The sequence below is a fragment of the Lycium barbarum genome, chromosome 10 (assembly GCF_019175385.1).
Source record: "Lycium barbarum isolate Lr01 chromosome 10, ASM1917538v2, whole genome shotgun sequence".
Lineage (NCBI taxonomy): Eukaryota > Viridiplantae > Streptophyta > Magnoliopsida > Solanales > Solanaceae > Lycium > Lycium barbarum.
This window is the reverse complement of record NC_083346.1, coordinates 119,663,912-119,690,942: the sequence shown is the minus strand read 5'-3', so window position 1 is coordinate 119,690,942 and position 27,031 is coordinate 119,663,912. Positions and strand designations below refer to the sequence as shown.

Genomic DNA, 27,031 nt, shown 5'->3' with positions numbered 1-27,031 from the left:
ATTACAAAATAAACTGATGAACATGAAACTAAGATAAAATCTTACTTAATCATAATTTCCTTTTAATACGAGTATGATTCCCTCCTTAAGTCCTTGGCTCACATATACCGGTGTTGACTACTTTCTCTTGTATGTTATATTATTGTTGTTATTGTTAGCTTACTTTTCTTATTGTTTGAAATTGTAGGACAAAACAGCATCTAGAATACCATTAGATGCAACAATGATGATTATGCTAATCAGGAGCTGTTTTCTCTAACTTAAATTAAGTAATCTTCCCACTTCACCCTGCTTACTCTTTTGCTTCATAGTAAATACTACCATTGTTCAGATAGAGAGAATTTTTTAAGTTGGTTTCTTTAGGAAGTTCAGTCATTGCTTCAGGAACTGCTTTAGATGTGTGTATAAGAAAATGAAAACTACATGTCATGGTTAATCTATGGTCTGATTAGTTCCTGTAACTTCATCTTTGGTATCCATGTCATAAATTCGATATTATTTAGGATGTAATAAATTATTTTGAAAAATGTCCTAACTTTTAGACTGAGCAACTACTTTATAATAATGACGTCTGCTTGTTACACCATTGAGCATTTGTGTCTCCGTATTCTGGCAAAGAGGATTTTTGGGTTATACATATGCTGACCCTCTGTTTGTGTTGTTTCACGTATAAGCACTGTTGTGATTTCTTTTGGCATATTTCAATTATTACTAAATAGAGTTTCTTTTATGTAATCTATCTCTATTTTCAAATAATTGGATGTTCTTGTGGTCAGATGCTTATAATTGGTAGTATCAATATAGAGGTAAGGGTCAAAAACACACTTCAACTATCATTTTTTTTTTTAGTTTCATACCTAAACTATTAGAAGGTTGAGAAAACTACTTAAACTATCACTATCTAGTTTGCAAAATACACCTCATTCTTGAATGGCATGTGATCCACACTCTCCATTTTATATTAAAATGTTGCCAAGTGTTGTCCACGTGGATAAATAATGTCACAATGGCACCTACATGGAAATTAAAAAAAAAAACTATTTGTTTTAAAAAACAAACGGAAAAATAATAATTCTTGTAAAAAAATATCAAAAATTATAGAAAATAAAAAATAGTTTAAAAAATGGAAAACCTTTTTAAAAAATAAATAAATAAGAAAACTGATTATTTAGTTTTCACATTAAAAAAAAAAAATATCAACTTTTCCATTTTTTAAATCATTTTTTTCTGATTTTCTAAATTTTTTGATATTTTTTTACAAAAATTATTATTTTTTTCATACATTTTTTAAAAATCCAGATTTTTTTTTTAAAATGCTGATTTTTTTTAAAAAAAATTATTTTTTAATTTCTATATAGGTGCCACCATATAATTATTTATGCCATGTGGATAATTTTTTTGAGAAAATTTCAACTTTACTTGCCTTTTGGAGAGTGAGTTAATACATTTAGTTCAGGTGTGTTTTTTACAAACTAGATAGTGATAGTTAAGGTAATTTTCTCAACTTTATGATAGTTTAGGTGTAAAACAAAAAAAAAATGATAGTTAGGGTGTGTTTTTAACCCTTATCTCATCAATTTGTTAGCGTTGAGTAACTCACTAATAAGTCGTCTTTTTAGCTGTAGCTTTGGCTAACCTAATCTTTGATGGTTACTGGAATTTTTATGTTATTCAAGTCTTAAGGCCTCGTTGAAATTCTTACCAATATCTAGTTTCCATTGTATGCACTGCCTTTTTGTTCGAATTTGATGGTTTTGATAAATTCTATTTGGATTACTATCAAATTTCCTAATTTCTTTCTATCTTTTGGTCCTTTGCTACTTGTGAAGGATAAGTTCTTCAACAACGGGAAATGAAGTCTGCCAACTAGAAGCTTGAAGACAAAGGAATAGTTTGGAGACATTTTATGTTATTTTTTGGGTTATGCATCTATACAAAGAAAATTTATCATAATATATACTTTGTATACTTTTTTTTTGTTTTTTTTTTTAAAGTATACTTTACGTTTAACTTTTTAGCAATGAAATCTTGTATAATTCTATTTCTCAGAAGTCAGAATCACCTCCTATTTTATGAGAATTGTAATTGTAATTAATTGTGACAATTTTATTTTGTCAGTAAAAGCAATATCTTTAGTGACGACATGATAGTTTTACCTACAAAATTATAAACCTTTTGAATAAAAGCAAAGTTGTCACTAATTTATACATTTAGGGACGAATTATTTTTTTATATATAAAAGGCAACCTTTAGTGATGAAATTACGGTTGTTCAACTACGAAATGCATATAACTTCGGGGATGATTGACGTCGTCACTAATTAAACTAAATATTTAGTGACAAGCTAATTTCATCGGCATTAGTAACCTTTTTTCTGACGAAAATACACTATCAGCTGCAATTTTTTTATGCTTTTCTAGACAAACAAGTTCGTCATAAATACTATGCATTTAGGGACGAAAAATAATGTCGTAGTTAATATAACTAGATTTAGTGACGAAACGCTAAGTTGTCTTTGAATACTTTTTGCGACCCACCATTAGGGACGATCGATTGACGAAAAAAAATTCGTCAAGAAAAGTTTTTTGTGACAAAAAATCACTTTTAGGTGACAAAATAAATCGTCATTGGTAGTCAAATTTGTTGTAGTGCGATCACCCTCTTTTGTGTCATGTGAGTGCTAAATCTATCACAGGTAAAATAGAAAATTATGGTTAATTAGATGGAACGTAAATCTCGCCTTCTGGCACAATCATATCAATAAACCATATTCCCTAAACTTGGATACCCCTTCAATCGACACACAATTACATGAATGGAACAGTGAGGAAACTCCATTGTGGTGCCTTTAATACAAAATAAATAGACCAAAGTATATGATTACACCAACTACTTAAAGAGTACTTATGAAAGTTAGAACTGTTTGGATAACTGTGAGGACGAGGAGACAGGCGGCTGCTGCAGTTGAAAGTCCCACCCAAGGACAATTAAAGTAATTGTGCCTCAAATTTGCCATCCATCTATTGCATCTTTGATTACAATGCTCAACCACCTTTTTGCATGTTTCTTTGTAATAGAACTGAGTTGAAGGGATGACTCCTCCAAGTTTGTTAAAGATAATAGCCACCTCATTGTCGTCCCCGATCCGGTTTCTGATGATTCCCTTCAAGCGAAGCAATTTCACATCTTTTTCTGAGTTGATAAGCCGATCCATAAGAACTACATAATCTGTGAAATATTTATGATATACATCAGAAGAATGTTGCTCATAAGCAACAAGATTTCTCAGGATAGTCTCTGTTCCAGTAACGACTTCGAAGCAAGGGATTTTCATCAATCCATCGATTTCATCAAACTCGATATCAAATAAACTCGTACTATCACCCATGTTGTCTTTGTCCAACATTCTATAAATATGACCAACTTTGGAGAACTTGACACCAGCTTGAGCAAGCTCTGTTGCACTTCTCATTAGATCGTGCCATATTTCGGAATCCTTCGCTTTTAGCGTCCATTCGGACTCAAATGTTACTAAATGAGATCTCCGGCGGCTAGTTGATGAGAAGCTACACAGGTGTACGACTTGAAGTAAATGTTTGATGCCTTTGACATTACAAATAGTTTTGACTTAAGAATTTAGGAGTCACCCTCGGTAAACTACCACAAAAGTTATATTTAACCATTTTCAACAATGATTCTTCAGGATCCAGCTTGGTCATGTCATGAAGCTTGGTGAGGACAAAGAAAGGAAGTTGGTTTTCTAGCAGGAGCAGGTCTCGGTCTATTAGGCTTACCATCCATTCCGCATTGACAATCTTGTCTTCTGCTTCTCTCTTAATCTGAAAAACCTCTCGCATATACTCAACTATAAAACAGCCATCAAGCAATAGCATTTCCGAAAAGTTGCCAACAATATGAGGGTCAAGGTCCCCTATATCATCATAACACTTTAGTGCTTCATCCTTCAGTTTTTCCATTTCCCTAATGCAACTCTCCACATCAATCCCCAATTTCCTCCGGAGAAACCGTTGTAAGTAACGCAGTTTATAGTTCTCCATTGAGCGAAGTTGTGGATTATTTTTATGGTAAGGACCAATAGAGATCAATTTTGGCTTATAAGCATCTGGATTTGATTCATGTAGTACCACATTTGCTTTGAATATAGTACAAGATTTGGTTGACGATTTATTCAAATCCTTAAATCTTTCTTCTAAGGTTTTTTCTGTCGATTTATTTGCTTGTACCCCTAATCTAACTTGACCATCTGTTGCGCATATCTTGATTGGACGATCCCCTTTCCAACCTTCTTGTATCTGTAATTAGTGGTAAATGGTGATGGTTTTTCTCTTTGTGTTTTTTAAACATAAAATTGTCACGGGAAGATTATTAGAGAAAACTAAATGCTAACATTGAACATTTTCCTCAAAAATATTGTAATAAAATGTGAAACACAGAAACAGAGCGTAGTAACATATCTTTAAGGGGCCACATATCTTTCAAAACACATTACAGGTTTCCTTTTTAGACAAAAAAGAAAACTAACATTCCCAAAATTAAGGACCGATTCATATGAAATGCCATACATGCAAAAACTTCTATAGTTGATCTCCATATGGCCAAACTCCACGATTAGAAGCCTTTTTGGATTGGCTTATTTTAAGTGCTTTTAAGCACTTTTGTAGTGTTTAGGTAAAATAAAAAAATAATTTTAAGCATTTGTTTTTAAGTCAAAATGACAAAAATAAGCCAAAAGCCATAAGCTAGAATTTTTAACTTATGACTTTTGGCTTATGAGTCAAAAAAGCCATAACCCCATTCAAATGGGCTCTACATGACTATCCCCGTACTCCCTACATTGTTTTGTTCGGATTGCCCTTCTTTTGGAGTGGTCTTTAAATTTTGCCCCTCATTTTGGTGGTCTTTAAATTTTTCCCCTCATATTTGTGGTCTTTTAAGTTTTACCCTTCGCTTGGAAAGGTGGGCGAAGACGTGAGGTTCTAGGTTCGAACCCCCGCTCGGACATAAAATAAAAAAAAAAAATTCGCAAGGCAGGGCTGGGGGCGTGTATGCCGGATCCGGCATAACTAAAAATTTGTCTCATAAGGCAGAACTTTTCCTTAAGGCATAGTTTAGTTATGCCTTATAAGACAAACTTTTATTAAGGCATAACCAAAAGTATGCCCCTTTTCCTTAAGGTATAGACTTTGCTTATCAGACAAACTTTTAGTTATGTCTTAAGGAAAAGTTCCGCCTTATGGGACATACTTTTAGTTATGTCTTATAGGGCACACTTTTAGTTAAGGCATAACTAAAAATTTACCTTGAAAAGTAAAAATAATAATAATATATATGCTTCAACGCAAAGTCTTCCCCCTCCAGCAAACTTTTAGTTAAACATAACTAAAAGTCTGTCTGTGGGTGCGTAGCGAAATTCAAACTCTGTCTTGCGATTTTTTTAAAATTTTTGACTGAGTGGGGTTCGAAATCGGAATCCATGGGTTTTAGCCGAAGGGAAAAATTTAAAGACCACAAATATGAGGGGCAAAATCTAAAGGCCACCCCAAAAGAAGGGCAATTCGCAGAATTTCCCTACTTCCTATCACTAGAACTTCAGTGCAAATGACCTTCCGCAATGTGGGCCATGACGACCTTCGCATGTCCACCCCGCAACTCTGCCCATGTAGCCCGTGATAAAGTCTCAGGGAATAATGTTGGGAGTCCCACAAACTCCTCAACCGTATATGAGATAATTATTGAAGTGTATGATCATCTCATCTAAAATTTTAAGCTATTAGAGAGCACATTTTACTTATTTAATTTTATTCTCAACATGCCTCCTCACGTGCAGGCCTGATTCTTTTTTTTTTTTTTCTTTATGGACCAAGCACATATCTTTTTTGATCATGGGTGGCGGTGAGATTCGATTCCAGAACTTCTACCTGCTCTGATACCATATTGAAGTATGTGACCATCTCATATAAAATCTTAAGCTATTAGAGAAAACACACTTTATTTACTTAATTATATTTTCAATAATTATTAAATGACATCTATTCAACAAAGACTCCTCTAAGACTTGGACTCCTTGATACCAATGTCCTATAAATAGTCGGGCTCAAGAATGGAAAAGGCGGATCTATCCACTTTCACAAGACAATCAAACTAACATTCCCGCCATTGCCTTTTATACTTTCTAGCATTATCTTTGTATCAGTGTTTAAAAAGGCAGGGGCGTAAGGCGAGGTGTTTTACATATGCCTCGGCGGGGCGTAAGCCCCATGGGTATTTAATTTTTTGTATTTCATAAAATAATATAATTATAATAAATATTTTTAAATAGGTAAAATTACATAAAAAAAGAAAAGAAAAGTGTGTGTGTATATATATATATATATAACCTTACAAGTATAAACAATACAATGAAATAAAAGCTATTATGAAATGCAAATCAATTCTAACATCTTAACTTTCAAACAATGAAAAATCACAATTTGTTAAAACAATATTACTATCATTCTATTCATTGTATCTCCCTATAAACAACTTTATCAGTATTATAATTGAAACGTAACTCCTTCATGAATCAAAATAAAATTACTTTCAAATAGAGAAATAATAAAATATGATAATTTTGATACATAGGACAAAAGACCAACGACAAGTGAAAATTCACAATTCGGTTATGTATTCTTAAAAGAAATATTAAGTGATATTCACCCTCACGATGTTCTCATATAGTAAATATGCAATACTACGACTTGTTATTTGAGTTAACCCAATCTTCTTATTTCGGTAAATGAAAAATTATTAAGTATCAATCATTTGTTAAAGAATTATGAGGGTCAACGGTTTTAATTAAGGAATTTAACATATAATTGTGTAAGAATTGTTAGGCGAGCCCCGAGCGTTGGGCGTTAGGCGTGTTTAGGGCGTACAATCGGGCGCTTAGGGCGTAAGCCTCGCAGGAATTAAGCTCCGTACGTGAGCCCTGGGGCATTTTGCTAGTGCCCCGCCCCGGGGCGAGCTCCGAGGCGAGTACTAGAACTGCCTTTTAAAACACTACTTTGTATTAAAATTTATTAAGTAATTGATACCTCATTTGTAGTGATCCAAATAATTTGCGCCACAAAAAGAGATTTAGCTTGCCACGAATAAGTTGCGCCACAAAAAGAGATTTAGCTTGCCACGAAAGTTCACTCACAAAAGTGTAGAGGACCAGTCGCGGCTAAATGTTATGCTTTGGTGGCAACTTGCATTTTCTTTTATTTGTGGCAACATGAGTCACCTCAAATATCTCTGGTAGTGGCAACTTAATTATGTCGCCGTAATGCAATTTTCTATTTGTCGCAACTAGGATCGCCACAAAAACTCCACTTTTTGTGCTAAGAACTCTGTGTGTGTGTGTGTGAGAGAGAGAGAGAGAGAGAGGGAGGGAGAAACGGGGGGTAGGTGGGGTTACCTCATCTTTTGTAGCTTCATTTGGAGGAGTTTGATCATGCAGTGGGGTAATATCAAGCATCTCTCGCTGTTAGATAATTGTGTTGCAACTGTAATACCACTGGTTCAACAAAAAATATGAACTAGTTTATTCAATTTGTAGAATTCTATTGTGATGAAAACTGTATATATGGCATAGCATAGAATGAGAAATGCAGAAATTAAAGTTACCTATTTGGGTTGGTAATATTTTATTCTTTCCTTGTTGCTCTTCTCCTGAAGTACGTTATAAGTGCAATGAGATAAATAATTAGGAAGAAAGATGCTGAAGACCCCCACCACCCACGCAACCCCAACCCAATGTTTGACTTGGTCAATCCCAGAATTTAACCATATAATGTTAATTTGCAGCCACACATCAATTTAGACTAATTGATGTGTGTTTAAAACTCTAAATTGGCACAAGGTGTTGATTACTCGAGTCCGCAACTTAAATGACCCAAAAAGTGGGTTTGTGTATATAAATAACGTCAAAAAAAAAAATGACAAAAGTACCTTTTGCGCACTAATTTAGTGCTCAATAGGACTTAACTGTAACGGGCACCGTTAAGTCCTATTGTGCACTAAATTAGTGCGCAATAGGACTTAACTAGAATAACAATATTTTATATAGAACCTAATATCTTTTTTTTGCGAACAATGTAGGCTCAATACATTAAGTATACCTAAACGTTTGGATCGTCATTTTAGGGGTTGTAAAGTGTCCCGAAGTAAGTCTTGTTTGTTTGGAAACTTATTTTCTTTAGGTTTAAGTGTATTATTTTATAAGGTTTTGATTTAAGCGTTTTATTATTTAGTCAAAGCATTACTTTATTTCGTATATGTCGAGATTTTTTTCATAATTAATTTAAGACATCACACGAGTTATTAATAAACGAAAATAAAGACTTTGACAACTAATTATCATTAAGAAAATAATACCAAAAAAATATATAATATTAATATAAAATGTACAATTTATTTACATATACACAATCTCCATCCCCCTTCTTCCTTAGGTCCCACATGTGATAGCCTTTAGAGTAACCCTAGGCCTAAGACGATCCCCACCACCCCCACCATCATCCTCATCTCCTTTCTCCTCTTAATAATAGGATGCTCTATGTCATGATCATCATTCCTTCCCTTCCTTGCGCCCTTGACAATAATATGCTTCTTATGGGGCACAAGTGGGTTTTGTATGGTCAGAACCTCATCAACATCAGGAAATGGTACCAGAGCTGGAGACGGGACCACAGGCGCAAAAGAATGAACCTGAAAATAACATGTAAACAATTTAGTTTAGATTTATTCTAAACTACACCTGAAATAACATATAAACAATTAAAAACCTAATTATAATTTAGATTTAATTAATACATTATCTTTTTGTAAAAAATCAAACCTGTGTGTCGACGGGCTCCTGAGAAAGATGATGAGAGGGCTCCTGAGCTAGCTCTTTAGCGGTCTCGCGGGCTCCTGAGCGGGCCCCGAAGCCGGAGATGTAGATGGTGCCAAAGCTGGAGATGGGTCCACAAGCGCAGAAAAATGAACCTGAAATAACATATAAACAATTTAGTTTAGATTTATTCTAAAGTAAACCTAAAATAACATATAAACAGTTAAAAATCTAATTATAATTTAGATTTAATTAATACATTATCTTTTTATAAAAAATCAAAACTGTGTATCGACGAGCTCCTGAGATGGATGATGAGAGGGCTCCTGAGCTGGCTCTTGAGCGGTCTCTCGAGCGGGCCACGGAGCCAGAGATGTAGATGGTGCCAAAGGGGCAATTTGCATGATTGCCCTTCACTGGGGGTGGTCTTTAATTTTTGCCCCTCAAATTAGTGGCCTTTAACTTTTGCCCTTCGTTAAAAATCCCTTGATTTCAGGTTCAAACCCCCGCTCAGTCAAAAAATTTTTTAAAAAATTGCAAGGTAGAGTTTGGATTCGCAAGGTAAAACTCTGCCTTAAGGCAGAATTTTGCAATTTTTTTTTTACTGAGCGGGGGTTCAAATCCACAACCTCGGGGTATTTGACAAAGGGCAAAACTTAAAGACCACCAATTTGAAGGGCAAAAATTAAAGACCACCAATTTGAAGGGCAAAAATTAAAGACCACCCCAAATGAAGGGCAATCCGGGCAAAAAAAATGGCGGGAGAGCTAGATCCTAAGAAATGGAAAATTATATAATAATTAGTATAAGTATTTTAATTTGTTAAAATAATTATTTCAAACACTTAAATCTTGACTCCAGCTGTCAAAGTCCAGGAATGTGTAGTCGTACTGCAGCTCCTTGCCACCCTATGGATGACGAACTGGCGGCTGCGCATGGTATGCATCTAATGATGGCCACTCTAAGTGCTTTGAAATTAGTTCCGTCGGCGTATATATAGTTGTCAACGGGCGCTTCGAAGTCGACGGGTGCTGCTGGGCTAGTGTGGGAACGGTAGCATGCTCGTCAGGCTCATCTACTAAATGGAGGCCTCCACCGCCACCACCTCGGCCACTAGCCCCTCTAGCCCCACCGCCACCACCTAGGCCACCATAATACTAATTAGCACATTAATAATTAACATGGATTAAACAATTTTACAAATAAATAAATCAACAAATAAAGATATTATTAGGAGATTATTATATTTTTTTTATAATCAAACAATTAACAAATCATTAACAAAAAATTAAAGATTAACATATCATTATCAAATAATCAAACAATTAACAAATAATTAAAGATTAACAAATCATTAACAATTAGCTAATCAAATAATTAACAAATTAAAAAAATTAAAAAAAAAACTCACTGGACAGCCCTATTGAGGGCTGTTTTTGGGCCTAATATTTTTTTCTCGAAATCCGCAACTATTAAACATTAATTATGCTTAAGATAATAATATATTTAATAATGTAATAGAAAATTCATAGTAAAATACCTAGATTAAAGGTTGTTTTTGATTTTTTGAAATCGAATTCTATGCTGCTTTATTCCGAAATCCAAGCTTCGAAACTTGTTCCTTGACTTGAATATACCAAGAAAATTGACTTTCAGATTAAAAAATAACACGAAAAAGACGTTTTTTGAAGGTGGGACCTCGGCCTTTTCTTGTTAATGGCAATTTTTTAAAATAAAAAAAAAATTGGTGGGGGGACCGATCGAGAAAGGAAGCTGGTGGGGCGCACAAAAGGTACTTTTGTCACTTTTCTTTTTTTGACGTTATTTATTTATTCAAACTCACTTTTTGGATCATTTAAGTTGCGGACTCTAATTACTCTATCCATTCCACCTTATTTGATAGTATTATTTTCTTACTAATCCATTTAAATACTATCACAGGCAAAAATACGTAAGGTTAAAAAATTATTGCCCTTGAACTAATATACCTTGAAATTAAAAGTGGGCAAAAAGAGGAGTTAAGTGAGAAAAGTTGATTCTTGACGCCGCAATCTTAGTAGGCATTTGGACATCATGAGATGATTTGGACATGCATTTCATCTATGGTTTCAATAATTTTAAATATAAAATTTGACTCATAGATTTATATTTTGTAAAAAAACACTCATAAGTTGGTAGATATTTTTAACAATTACTCTCACCAATCATTTATCAACCTCATTAACATCCACTAACCTTTATTTATGTCTACCAACTTCGTTACTATTCACGTTAAATTTTCATTTTTATCGAACTAAAATTTGATCAATTGATGTTTTATTTTTAGAAAGGCCTTTTAGTAGCGTACTAATTTTGTTATGAACTATGACTTGCTCATTTGATAAAATTGTATAAGAATTGAGAATGTTTTGATAGTTTTCACAACTTCTGAAGTTTTTATGTCTATAAGAGAATATATACAATTTAAGATATCCAAATTGCATGTCCAAATATGATTTGAAACCATGATTTCAAATCGTGATTTCAAATGGCTTCTTAGGGTATTTTCTCTTTCCTTGTGCCTCACTCTATGTGGGCCCAAATCATAGTCATTCCCAGTGTCTTTTCTCTTTCTTCACTTCTCTCTCCTCTTGCAACATCTATGCTTTTTCTATCTTCTGTCTCTTGAAATAGTGACAAGGCATTTTGAAAATTTTCAAAAAGATGGGTGCAGTATTTTTTGCTAACACATTCTTTATTTTAAATTTCAAGGCCTGAAAATGTATGTTAGGACTTAAGTAGGCGTTTGGCCATTAAAACCAAATATTTTTTAATTTATTTAAAATTTTGAAGTTGAAGTTCGAGTTGAAATTGAAGGAGAAGTTGTATTTGGTTATAGTTTTTGCAAAGATTATTTGATTTTTGAATATACTCAAAATGAAAAAAGTGAAAACAGAGTTTTAGATATTTTTCAAATTTCAAATATAACTTCAAATCGTATTTAAAATTTTCATAGCCAAACATTAATTTTCAAATAAAATGAAAAAAATAAAAAAAAGTAAAAAATTCTCGTAGCCAAACGGGTCCTAAGTCATGCAAGAAGAGGGAAAAAGTAAGAATAAAGCAAAGAAAGAGATATTCCTTTTATTTATTTGCAGTTGCTTTTCATTTATTTATTCCTTCTATATTATTTTTTATTCATTACATTTTTTAAATTTAATATTACATAAAACATAATTCACAAATACTTTAGTTTAAGAATTTTCAAAATATTATATTATTGTTGTTAATTGCTTTAAATAATGCATTATTTAAGTACAAAAATTCTGGTTTGTGCATTATTTTTTGTTTTTGGCAAATAGGCTTATGCGTATATGGGGCGTACCGCGTACCCACTGTGCCAAAAGCAAAAGGCCACATTGCAGGTAAGAACATAGAAAGATTTCCAAAAGACTGACTAACTTCTTCTTGCCAACAATAAAAAAAGTTAATTAAATAATGCATTATTTAAAGCAGTTAACAAAAATAATATAATATTTTGAAAATTTTCAAACTAACGTATTTGTGAATCATAAAGTTGCACAAACTAACGTATTTGTGAATAATAAAGTTGCACAAACTAACGTATATGCTCATGTCACAGAGCTAGATGTCATGAGGTTGAGGTTACAAAATAGTAGTGCAACTTTTTTGTTTTTGGCAAGAAGACGAGTTAGTAGGCGTTTGGCCATAGAAACCGAAAAAAATTGGAATTTTTAAAGTTGGAATTGTGTTTGTGCTTAAGGAGTGCTCAAAATTGATGGTTTCTTTCTACCAAAAGGCTGCAACTGGGAGACTTACTGGTGTATAAAAAAAATATAACATCTCTAAATATGATTTTGTTGCAAAATTTCTACCTGCTTCTTTTATTTTAGGAGCTTTTTAGTACATGATGTTCAATGTTAGTGGAGTGGAGAACAACTGAGCAACATAAGTTGCCTCTAACCAGTGAAAAAGTTGTATGAACTTTTTGGGTAAAAATTTGAGCAACATAAAAAAATTTTAGGGTAAAAATTGAAAGCAAAAAAACAAAAATAAGGATCCAAAACAGAAAATGGAAAAAGTGAAAAACAAAGTTTTGATTGTTTTTTAAATTTCAAGTTGTATTTGAATTTTTTTATGACCAAACACCATAAAGTGAAAAAGTAAAAAAATAGTTGGAAAAAAAATGAATAATTCTCATGGCCAAACGGGTCCTATTCTTTTGGAAATCTTTCTATATTCTTGCCTGTAATGTGGCCTCTTTCTATATTCTTGGCTGTAATGTGGCCTTTTGCTTTTGGCACAGTGGGTACACCCCATATAGGCATAAGCTTATTTGCCAAATTACTTGGTGGAAAATTTTCCTTGGAGGCCAAGTTTAAACTAGTGGCGGAAACATTTGTTCATGACATTAGGCATGACATCACAAGCTTGGAGACCAAGGATTTCTTGCTATAAATAGAAGAGCTTCTAATGGAAGACACACTAAAAAACAATTTGAAGAGCTTCTCTTTCTCTTATCTTCTTTCCTCCTTTAAGAGTATTTTGTAAGAGAGTTGGGTGTTGGAAAACACTTGTGTGAACTTCTTTTGGATTGATCTTGTGAGGTTATTCTCTTGGGATACTTTCGGGTTATTTAGAGTATTTACTCTAATTTTGTACTTTCTATTGTACTCTTGCTGATATAGTGAAATTATTCCTCCCGCTTGTGGATGTAGGTCACATTGATCGAACTACATTAAGTTTGTACCTCATTTATTTTCTTTACTTGCGGCTATTATCAACTTACTATTGTCTTTGTTATTGTCATTATAACATTGTTTGGCTAAATTCTGCATTACCATTACCCGAATTCCTGTTCCTAACAAATTGGTGTTAGAACCGGATCTAACAAGGCTAATTTCAGTAGCCAAAGATGACTGAAAAAAAGACTTAGCTTGAGAAATTTGACTGAAATGCAAACTTCGGGATGTGGCAATTGAAGATGGAAGCTATCCTAATTCAGGACGGCTGAGATGTGGCACTGGAAGGAAAGGAGAAGAAGCCAGAAAGTATAAGGGACCAGGAGTTTGGCGTCATAGACAAAAAGGCAAAAGCATGTATCATTTTATATCTCTCAAATGAGGTTTTACGTTTGTAATCATAGACAAAAAGGCAAAAGTAGGTATCATTTTATATCATTTTAGGTATCATCATAGACACGGGCTCCCCGTGTTTGTAATCCTTGGATTTTGTTCTCCAAGGATTTTATATTTCATATATTTATATATATGAAATTCATAGGCTTTTAAGCCAACCATGTTCATGTTCACATTTTGGGAGTACCATAGATTTATCGAGAAGATTTGAACACCTGAAACTACGTATGCTAATGTAGGATAAGGATCGTTCCTCCAGTTAAGATTATTCCTTCATGTTTATTGATTGGATCCATTCATGTCATGTTCATGTCTCATACCCCGGTAAGGTATGGATCGGGCCTGTACTAGACTCCACGGGCTCACGTATTGGGTTTATGTTGTCAGTTATACTATTACTTATGTTGCAGCTTGGTCATGCAGATCATAGTAATGTCTAGGTGTAATGACCCGTTTGGTCGTTATAGTATTTTTGACGTTTTCGCCCATTTTGGAGCATTGATTAGCTCACCTTTGATCCGAGGGGACCATTGACACGTTTCCCAAGGCGTCTGACCCGATTTGGGCAACTTTTGAGAAAAATAGGCTCAAAGTGAAAATGGTTGACCCCAAGTTGACTTTTGGGCAAATGAACCTTTTTCGGAATTTCGTCGATTCCGAGAGGTCCGGATGGTCATTTAGAACTTGTATGTGTATTTTGTTCGGTTCCCAATGCATTTGGATGCATTTCGGGACTTCAGTTGGGAATTTGAGATTAAGGCATTGGGGGTTGACTCGGTCAACAAGACATCCGTTGAAAATTTTGAGGCCACGGGCGTGTTCGTAGCCCATTTTTATGTGGGGCTATATGTTTGATATGCAAGCAGATGGCCTCGGGAACTTGTCGAAAAATCGGATCGAGTTGTGAAACTTTAGGAGTTTTTTGGTGTCTGATGCCCGCTTGGGCGGCACCAGCACTGCGGTAGCGGCACTGCTGGACCGGTCAATGACTTTTGGTCATTACAGCTGAAGCGATCAGGTGACCACTGAAGCGGCACCCTGGGGTAGTCGCAGTACCGCTAAAGTGGGCGACGGGCAGTTAGTGATATTAATAAAGTGTTAAAAGCCCTTAGACCTCATTATGTCCCATTTCGATATTTGAGCTTCATGGTGATGGGAGTTAAAAGAGGGTTTTGGAAGAACATTGGCCCTAGGGTTATTAATGATAAATTGGTGATGTTTATGCTAGATATTGACTAATCTAAGCTTATTAATCATATATCTTCCACTTTTAGCGTTGAATTTCGAAATTGAAGACTTAGGGTTTATACCTAATTTGGGGCTTTTGCTTGAAATCAGAAATTAGGCTAATCCTTGAGCTAAATCAACAATTAGTGGTTGGGTTATGATTACCTAGTACTTAGTTTGGTATTTTACTCTCGCATTTCCCGTTTTGCCCTTGTGGGCCCGTTTTTCCCAATTTCTAGGGTTAGAATTGACTTTATCGAAATCATAGCAACATTACTATCATTCTTCATGATTTCTAATATAGAATTCGATTATGCTTAGACTATTTTGGTTCTGAGGTTCAACGGAAGGGCAAGGCAAATGAGTGAGTTATTGGTGTTGCGGTTCGGCAATTCAGGTAGGTTATGGTTTACCTTTGGTGAGACTTTGTATAGTGAAACACATATTTATATTATACTGTCAGAGACAGTATGTGAACCTTCGGGTATGAAGTCGGGTTGGATATTGCCTTAGGTTGGTCCCTGTTGTGTGTTGGGACTAGCCACCCCGTTATGTGTGCTTTGATTGTTCCATTGTGATGGTTTGATGTCATGAGTAGTCGGTAGATATTGAAATATGTGTTATCGTCCTGATTGAGATAGAATTGACTTACCCGTTATTGGTATTTGTACTTAGATATGTTGTTGGCATACCCACTGTTGGTACTTGTGATATTAATATATTGTTGGCATACCACTGTTGGTATTGTGGTATGATACATTGTTGTCTTACCCCATTGTTGGTACTTGTGATATTGAACTTGGTTGTTGATGATTCATATACGCATTGCACGCATTCTCACATATTCATGATGCATGGCTGATACCCGGTGATGATCTGGTATCGTTGATCGAGTCAACTGATATTTTGATAAACTCTTTTATTTGAGTGATTATGAAAGGGCCGATGTACGAAGATCAATTATGGAATCATTGATTGTGTGAAACTGATATTTGATAAACTCTTTTACTTGAGTGATTGTGAGAAGGACGATGTCCAAAGTTTATTTTCAGATCATTGATTGTGTGAAACTGATATTGGATAAACTTTTTTACTTGAGTGATTGTGAGAAGGCCGATGTCCGAGGTTCAATTCCAGAATCATTAATTGTGTGAAACTGATATTTGATAGACTCTTTTAATTGAGTGATTGTGAGATGACCGATGTCCGATAATCTCTTCCGGCATCGTTGTTGCATGGACGATTCCGATGATATTCCAAAATCGTTGTTAGTGCATGGACTCCGTGGGTCCCCTAGGGTGGTGCCGATGAGACTCCCCCGGTGGGCAAAGATCCGGGGTCCGGTCTGTCCGTTGGGAAAAGATCTGAGACGGGTGACACTTAGACTTCGCAAGTCACGCTGGGTTGTGCTACCGAGGCGTCGATATTTCCGTCCGGAGTACATGTGTATACCTCATTTGCATGCATTGCATTGCATTCATACCATTATTGTACTGCATTGCATTCTGACTTGGTTGAGATGTTTGATGATTGGATTGGTTTGGATATATTCAGACTTGACATATTTGGGTTTAGCTGCTTTACATAGGCGATGACGGATACTCGATTACGATTATATTGTCTCATGCTTGGTTGGTTTATTTGCTTATCTGCTTTATTATCTGAACTGCGTTAACTATGCTTAGTCGGCTGATGATGTCTACCAATATTGTTGTTTGTACTGACCTGCACTTGCGGCATTCTTTAATGAATGCAGAGTACCAAGTTGGATCCACTTCTGTGACCCGTGGCTGATCGACACTTCGACTTTCTCTCGAGTTTTCAGGGTGAGCATGACGTCCACTGACCTTGAAGACTTTCCTATGTATTACTTTCAGACTAGACCCTGGGGGTGTTTATATATGTATGAGGGTTCCCGCTGTAACTGTTGGAATGAGGGTTCGCTTACCGAGGTGGGAAGGTAAGTTCTCGCACGGCTTAAGCTAAATGGGTCGTGACACTAGGTTTCAGTTACAGTTTAATAGATTTACATTATTCAGTTACAGCTTACAGTTACAGTCTCAGTTTTAGATTACTTATGTATATATGTTATTGATTTGGGTTGCCCATTCCCCGAGCACCCCACTTACAGTTCTTTCCTTCAGTTGCTTTACATACAAGTACAATTCTAGTGTACTTACGTCCCTTTTTCCCGGGGCGTACATTTCACGATGCAGGTATAGATATTCAGGATGACGGGTCTGCTCGTTAGGACTTCATCGTATCAGCTGTTGGTGAGTCCTATTTACTTTGACGTGTTGTCTTTACTTTTAGCAGTTATGTCATGTTAGACAGTCAGGTATGTTAGGGCCTTTTCCCAACACCAGTTCAGTATTTCATACTCATGTCAGGGGTTTCATAGACTAGTCTGTGTGTCATGTTCAGTATTCAGTTATGTTTAACCTTATGAGCTACACAACTATGTTTCAGACTATTTTTCCTCACTTACGATTAAAATAGTATTTTCATGATTCAGACTATTCATGTTTCAAATTATATTCCGCATCAGTACATGTCCCATATTGATTCAACCAGCCATGTGGTTAGCTCGGTCACAAGTAACCAGGTACCAAGTGCCGTGTCGCGCCCAGGGCATTGTTCGGGGCGTCACAAATCATCTCTTGTTGAATGCCAATATGAGCATATAAGTGGAAATACGCCTAACGAAATCCGTACAAGGCGGTGCAGGTTTTTCCCTCTCCCCTTCATCTTCGTGTCGTATTGGAACTCTAGCACCACCACCGTTCCTACCACCATAACCACCACCTCTACGGCCACCACGTGTCCTTCCATGGTTGTGCCTCAGTACTCTATTAACGATGTCATAGCCACCGGTAGCGTCGTGGTGGTGGTAGACGTTTGTGTGGCATCGTGGTGGTAGTAGCCGTTTATGTAACCGCTATCTGTTGGTTGTAACATCTTTTTTACCTCAGTCTCTGGTCAGGACTGAAAAGAAAGACAGGGAGAAGGGTTTAATGGTGAGTAGATTTAAATTGGGAGATAATATTGACGGGCCAGGCCAAGCAGGATAATAAAGGTCAGAATAGTAACTAGTAAGGGTAATATAAAAAAAATAGAGATAACGGTAAAAAATGCACTTCGATTATCACCTTCTTTTTTTTTAGTTTCCTATCTGAACTATCGGGTATGAGAGTTTACTACCTGAACTATCACCAACTAGTTGCAAGACATACCTCAACTATCAGTTGTTCACTTTTCCTACCTAAACTATCACCAACTAGTTTGCAAAACACATCTCAACTATAAGTTATTCATTTTTAATAAGGTGTGTTTTGCAAACTAGTTGATGATAGTTCAGGTAAGAAAAGTGAACAACTGATAATTGAGGTGTGTTTTTAAACTAGGAAGCTCTCACACCTGATAGTTCATGTAGAAAACTAAAAAAAAAAAAGTCATACTTGAAGTGTGTTTTTGACTCTTAACTCAAAAAAAAAAACTATAACTAAGGGTAAACTTGTGCATTTTTTTGTACAAATATGGGTATGTGATTCCTTATGTGTATGGGTTATCTTATTATTTTGAGCAGTTTCATTATTTTAACTTTGTCAAGTGAAGTGGTGCTACTTGTTAGGTAACCGCCGTCTGTTGGTTGGAACATATTTTTGTTTGTCAGTCTTAAACTGTTGAAGTAATATTAAGACTGCAAAGAAAGAGAAGGAGAAGAGTTTAATCATCTATCATATCATATCATACTACTATAAAAGTTGGAAGATCCTAAGTCAAAAGCTAGATTACGAAGATATCCTTTAGAAGTTCATTGACCGTTTTACCCCTTAACCACTAAGTTATTTCCTTAAAATCATCTAAAAGTTTTGCTTTTGATTTAATAGTTGCGTTGGATTTAACGAATTTACTATTGTGCAATGCACGAAAATCTGAACGTTTTCCATAGTTACTGGCTTAAAGCTTAAAAAAATTAAATGTGAGAACTTGAGGAGTTGCGTTGAATGTATATTTCAATACAGACCATCATTTTTCCAACCATTAATGCATTCATATTGTCTTTTCTTCTTCTCTGAAACTGATAATGTTAATGTCTTTCATTTCTCTTCACTATTACGTACCAAATGTTTAAATTCGAATGAGACGAGTGTCCCTCAGCCCTTTAGCCTACCCTAATGAAGCCAGAAGTCCGGTTCATTTGCTTCTCTGTTTTTTATAAGACTTCATAGTTGTTCTTTACATCCTTCTTGATGGTGATCTTTTTCTCTTATTGGGTACTGCCGTTGCTTCATTGTCAGATTGGTTATTGCGAGAATCTTCATCCATACTGTACCATGATAAGATTCATGTTGAGTGGCATGTTATGTGACCAAATAAGGCTTTCCAATATAGGAAACCTTTTCCTCATTCTTTGAAAAATCTATTATGATTGGTAAGCAAAGTATCTATCACTTTGCAAGCTTTGAAGTCTTCTTGTAATTCTCCCGATCGAGAAGTACACTTATGGTTTCACTTCACATGTTTAGACTAACTGGGCTATACTTAGGTATGCCATTCAACAGAGAGAGTTTTAGTACACAGCAAAAAGTATTTACATGCTCTTTCTTACTAGCCAGCAAATTCACATGAAGAGCAGGTTTATGCAGTAGTCACTTGATTATCTACTCTTGAAGTCTCTCTAGCTTTCATCTACTTGGAGCAATATCCCAATCAGCTAGCGCCTTCATATCCTTCAGGGCAGGAAACTCAGCTTCCATTTTATCAAGAGCACTAGACTCCTGAAAGTACCTACTATTTCCCTAATTCGATTCAGAAAAATGATGGATATATATGTGGACCTACTATTTACAAAAAGAAGAAAGACAAAGCAGTAAGTTTTATCCACCCATTCTCGAGGGGTGCAAAGATAATTTAGTTCAGAGTATAGACCTTTTCCCTTTGAATCTAATTTCTATATATTGATAGTTTAAGTGTTTTTTAATAATATCAGAACATCTAAATGCTGCAGGTAAAGCGATGTAAAATACCACGTACTATTCAAGCTACCTCCAATAAGTATCTTTCTTCATTTTTGGTTTTATTATTGTGAACTAGGTAATTTACCTGCACTTCGCGCGGTTGAACGACCTAGCTTACATATGATCATTCCCTAATATATGAATAATCAAATTACCTTAAGGTCGTTTCTTGTAAAAAGTTAAATTTTAGAACAATGAGATTCAACATTGTCACATATTCCTAATTCTAATTTCTCTGAATTTACTTTTGTTTTAAGTGAGTAGGCGCAACCTGGTGCCAAGTGTTGCGTCCAAATGCACACGCAAGTATACGTGGTTGTACAAGTAATAGAGTGATTATATAAAATCGGATGTCGAACCCACAGAGACTTATGACCAATATTTCACGAAAACAAACTATTGCTTACTATCTATGCAAGTGAGAAATAAATGTGTTGGGTCTTTTATAACTAAATGTTGTAATGTAATTGACCAATAATGTATCAAGAAATTTTTCTTAGCACGTAATTGAGAATTGCTTTTATCAAGATTTTTGAAGTATTCTAGGGTAGTGGTTGGTTCACCAATCCTATTTAGTTAGTCAAGTATCACACCTTAGCAACTTTGTTCACAATAGCTAATTAACCGGATTATTCATCTCGTAGTATTCTCCCGAACCACTACTCGCCGATTCAAGATAATTCTCCTCCTATATTCCTATAGTATTGACCTATCAAGAATGCAATAAGAGCACGGTATATAATTGATTGCGGTAACTAAGTATATTCCTATCCTAGTCACAAATCCTAGCCCAACTTTAGGGATATTCAGATCACAATCTCATTACTTCTTCTCCAAATTAACAACGTCTTTCCCAATCATGTATATCAATAAGTAAATAGAGCTCAAATGTTGCGCATACAATCAAGAAATAAACACAGAAGTAATGAAGCAATTGCATACGAACAAGCTACTAAGATTGAAATACTTGTCAAACATCAATATTCATGGCTACGCCACAACCCCAGAATTTAAGTGTTTAGTTACACATGATTCGATGATGGAAACAAGAATTCATGGTTAACATAGGGTTTTGATGAAAAGAAAAATAATAGAAGAGAAGTAAAACATAGAAAGAGTTTCACAAGTCTCAAAAATTCGTCCAAGCCGCCTTTCTAATGTTAAAAACGGCTATTTATATGCTAGGGTAAATATGAGATAAGTTGGCCCAATCCCGATCTCAATAGGATAACTGACGCCGCTTGTGCGCTGGCTGTGCGTCGCATGGCCAGCGCATAACCTCCTTTATGTTATTCTTTTGCGGCGCATGACCAACGCATGGTCTGTCTGAGATTCAGGAACGGTGTTTTTGTGCGCTGGCTGTGCGGCGCATGGCCAGCGCATGAGACCCTTCAGTGGTCAGATTTGGCCTTCAAGTGCTGGAACTTCCTTCGCAACGTTCAATCGACGTACACAGCCTCAGAATCACTCAAAACTGCCTGGAATACCCTTCGTTGGTCCTTGTTGTACCTATTCATATAAACATACCAACATAAGCTCATATACAACAATTTTCATTCAAAACTGCGATGAAAGTGCTAAGAAGTAAAGTGTAAATGACACTAAATCTAGATATTTGTGCCAAATATCAACACCCCCCACTTAGACTTTGCTAGCCCTCGAGCAACCACTTATCATACATTCCCTAGTACTTTACTTAGCCATGCCACTCAAACAGGTCTACATCAGAATTCGGTGGATATGCAAATTTCGAAATTGCATTAACATACACATTGAGCCAATTCTTGAAAGTCATGCCAACTGCTTCAGAACCACTATTTTCTTATGCTTCAAAATTCTAGCAACCAAACCTCTCAAGAAACGATACGTTCAAAAAACATGCATATGACTTCAGACACCACTCAAGACATAAAGAACCTGCTACCTGACCGAGCGGGAGTACTTCATCCATCTCCTATTAATTATGTGCCCTCACCCAAAAGAGAGTTGTCCATATCTCACACAAAGTTAACGACTTATTTCAATGGACATAAGATGCAACAATATCGCTCACTCTCTCAAAGAATATCCAATGCTCAAAACATGACGAACCATAGGCTTGCCCTTAGTGTAACCGTTCAGCAACTTAGAGTGAGGTGAATTTAGGATCACTTAGGACTTGTATGGTTGCAATGTAGGCTTAAGGGACGGGTAGGATATATTTTGGAAAATAGTGACTAACCTCCCTAAGCACTTTTAATACCTTACAATCATAGTTCAATTTTTGCACCATCCTTCATCACCCATAACATTCATCCATATGCTACCCATTCTATTTTATCAACACCCATTTATTTTCATCAAGTTTAAGCATCCTCTTGCTTTCGACAGCCTAGTGGGAGATGACATTAAGAACGCAGATGACAAACTAGACAGTTCCTGTTTTGCAGTTCTTTTTTTTTTATACACTTCCCACTAACCATCATCTACCTTTCAGACACACCCATAGACTTCGCTTTTAACTTCATTGAACAACCCTCCTTTAACTTCACATCCTAACTCCAATTCAATATGTAACTATTAAAAGTGCCTAAGGAGTAAAACAGGGATCAAACTGGGTCAATAAGAACAACGGGAGTAGGCTAATTGGCTGTTGTAAAAAGTAAAGCTAAAGGCTCAACGGGGTTGACTAGGGATATACATACACAACGGGTAGGCAAGCGACGTTTCAAACTTTGGCTAACAAAGAAATGCCTAGATCACTTCCTAAACTTCTCACTCAATTTCACTTCACAAACACACTGGGCAAGTTCTAGTCATCATTAACAAGCATGGATCATACCAGAGTTTCCTCACATCACACATAGCACATAATCAACACAAAACAGATTCATACAACCATCCAATCAAGAAACTATCACAAATCATGCCAAGTGGGTCATACATGAGTCAATACAGTCTACTATAGAAATGTTTCGAGGTAGGTTGCCTATTTTTAAGCATGCTTTTTAAAGATATTCAAGAAAAACTCATGGTTTCCACATTCCACCTAACCTGAGCACCTAGCATTCGAGTGGTCTGACAGGCTTGACTCCTATGACTTTGCTACAAAAACTAAAAAAATCTAACCCGGTTCAAAGGTCCCCCCTTAGGAAAGAACCGAGGTCATAAGAAAATCCAAGGGGCTGGATGGTGTGTGCCACTAACGAGGGACTCAAGAAGCTACCAAGAAAACCTAACGCAATAAAACTGAAAATCTTTTTTTTTTTTTTACTCAAAGACTCAAACACTAACAAAAAGAAAACCTAAGGCAACTTGATCACCATCCTTAACCTCAAAATGTTATTACAAGGGACGTATTTCCCACCCCACACTTAAATCATGCTTTGCCCTCGAAGCATATAGATGGAAAAATTGAAAAACAAAGTAAGGCAAGAAATACTCCCTGAGGCCCACTAGGGCCTAGTCATCATCCTCAGCCTCGCCACCAGACGACTCGGCATCTTCTTCCTCATCATCCTCAGTATCCTGTGCCTGGGATTCTTCTTCACTACCCTCATCCATCTCAGCGGCTATTAGATCCGCAGAACACAAGTCCTCATCAACGGGTAGCCTGCCCTCCTCTCCAATAAGCACTCTTGAGTAAGTGGTGTGGGGACACTCCGCAAACACACTCGAGATATCTAGCTCAAACTGCTCACTAGCGAGTACCGCTATCTTGTATAGTTGTGTTAGCACAGTCGATTGAGCCGATCTTTCTTGTGCTGGAGTCAAGTTGAACTTGCTCTGCTCAGGGGCTTTGACATTAGAGATGTCTATCATGTTATCTGGGCACTCAAGCACCCTGTCATACTTACTCTCCAAATGCAGGACCAACTTCCGCAGATATGCTGTGAGTGTGTTTCCGAAGCTGAGCTTAAGGGATTTTCCCTCTCTGATGCGGGCCATATCCTGAAGCATCCAGTATCCAATGTTGACCGGCTTCCCAGTCAAGAAGAAGTACACTATTTCCACTCTCTCTTTCAGCACGGTGGTGAAGTGGTCAAGAGGCATAATGCGATAATTTAGTAGGCGTAGCCACACTCGTGCCTCCTTCATAAAATCACCCATTAGCATAGTCTTGTGCCTCTTTGGGTCCTCTCGGTATCTTGCCCACTTAGCCATGGACTCAGGGCCACACAAGGTTTCCCGAATGACCTTATAGTCAGGCCTTTTTATGAACTCAAGCAAAGGGCCCACAGGATGATCTGGAACTCCCAATTGTGCACACAAAGTGGAGGCTGTCAACGGCACCCATTCACCCCTCAATTGCACTGAATGATGAGGCTCTCCACCCTCTGTTCTTGACAGAATCATGTTGGAGTAAAGCTCCAGAACCATGTCAATGTTTACCGGCCCTGGGTTATCAAATACCGAGCTCCAGCCCATTCCGACTATTTGATTGTAAATTCCCCTAAAATTTTTCTTCAACGCCACCTTGTTGACAGGCCGTTCATGCACATATCCATCAGCCAAGGGGAACTCTTTGTACCATTCTTCTGCCAAACCAGCACCGTAAAAGGTAGGTCGAGGCCTTTGGGAAGGGTCCCGAGGGATAGGGACCACTGGTTGCTTTCCACTACGAGTTGTTGCCCCTTTTTTAGTGGCGGTGTGCTTGCCACCTCTGCTCCTCTTGGAACCTTGTGACGGGCCGGACTCGTTCACTCTACCTTTTACTTTGTTCATCTTTGTACCTGTGTGGAGATTCAAAACACACACATCCAACTTTGTTAGCAAATCTAAAACCAAGTGGGGTTGTTTCACTTATTACAAGTCGTGTGTTTATGCATTGAATGTTAATCTTTTTTTTTAATTTTTTGATGTTCGGGTACGCTCATGGATTTAATGACTCTCCAGTGGCGTCGTGAAACGACCCCACACTTACTTCCGACTATGATACACAAAACTCAAGACAAAGAAGTTAACCAAATTTTTAGCCTAAAACGACAAAACTAATGAAATAAAGACTATCCTACAAAACAAGGAAAAACATGTTGAATGACCTATGGGTGTTCATGGCAATTCCCTATGGTTTAGAATGTTGTTTCAAGTTTATTTGCTACTCAAGACTTCACAAAAATCACACGAAACTTAATTGAGGAATTTTATCAAGCAACTTGTGGGCATAGAACTATCCCTTGAAGTTTCGCAACAATGAAGAGTTGTAAAACCCTCTCTTATGTTTGGGAATCCTTGTTCTAGCAGCCAACACTTTGTACAAATAAAACAATTCCGAAACACCCATCCAATTTTGCCCAACCCACACGCCCTTGTTTATCAATCTCTCAACCCAACAAAAAGGGGAAAGAAGGAATGGGATTTCATTGATGAAAACACACGAATTCTTACCTTGTGTTGTGGAGGATATGATTTACACCACTTTTCTTGGAGTCGGAAGGGATTGGGAGAAGGGTTTTGGTGTTTGGGTTCGGTTGGAAGTAGTTTTAGAGAGGGGGGGGGGGGGGGGGGGTTGTGAAAAGTGGGGAGTAAGTGGGGGTCGACCGTGTCTTATTCTTTTAAAAGAATTCGAACTGGGCCGACCCGTGCGTTGGCCATGCGTCGCATGGTCAGCGCACAACATCCCCCTTTCTGAACTTTATACTTAGAAATATTTTGCTCTGATTTCCCTTCATGCGCTGGACATGCGTCGCATGGTCAGCGCACAACATCCCCCTTTCTGAACTTTGTACTTAGCCAAATTTTTGGCTCTAAGTGCTGATCATGCGCTGACCATGCGACGCATGGCCAGCGCACAATACACCCCTTTTTGAACTTTGTACTTAGCCAAAATTTTGGCCTCCTTATGTGCAATTGCCATGCGACGCATGGGCATAGCACACACAAACCTGGAGCTGTTTCATTAACTGCTTCGAGTGTTTATTGTTCCTGCTCATTATTTGGTCCTGCAACATGAACACACACATGACATATATGCTACAAAATTTGGGTTGCCTCCCAGCCAACGCCTTAGTTAAGGTCGTGGCACGACACTTTTTTTTTTGAATTGTTACATTACAAACTCGGGTTGCCTCCCGAGAAGAGCCTGAGTTAACGTTGCGGCATGACGCATATCCTTCTCTACTCATCATCAAGGAGCATTTTCTCCTTTTTCTTGTCAAAATTTCCGCCCCAATATCGCTTGAGGCGCTGTCCATTGACCAAGAACTTGCGCACCCCATCCATAGTTTGTATTTCGACGGCCCCATGGGGTGTGATTTTCGACACCACAAATGGGCCAGACCATCTGGACTTAAGCTTTCTCGGAAACAACCGCATCCTAGAGTTGAAGAGTAGTACCTGCTGCCCTGGGGCGAATTCACGATGTTGTATATGCTTGTCATGCCATCGCTTTGTTTTCTTCTTGTACAGCTTTGCATTCTCATATGCCCCTAATATGAATTCATCAAGCTCGTGCAGCTGCAACAACCTCTTCTCTCCGGCTAAGCTCATATCAAGATTGAGCTTTTTGATTGCCCAATATGCTTTGTGCTCTAGCTCAACCGGCAAATGACATGCCTTCCCATAGACTAACATGTAAGGATAAGCTCCGATGGGGGTTTTATATGCTGTGCGATACGCCCATAAAGCGTCATCCAACTTCATTGCCCAATCCTTCCTCTGAGCGTTCACAGTTTTCTTTAAGATTTGCTTTACCTCTCTATTTGAGACCTCTACCTGTCCGCATGTCTGTGGGTGGTAAGCTGTAGACACCTTATGCTTCACCTCATATTTCGCCAGAAGGTTCTTCAGCA

General features: G+C 36.9%; 1 pseudogene; it reads right to left on the bottom strand.

Annotated features, from left to right (window-relative positions):
* Positions 1-2,815: 2,815 nt before the first annotated feature.
* On the bottom strand, positions 2,816-20,000 carry LOC132613410 (putative UPF0481 protein At3g02645; annotated as a pseudogene).
* Between the last annotated feature and the right edge of the window lie 7,031 nt (positions 20,001-27,031).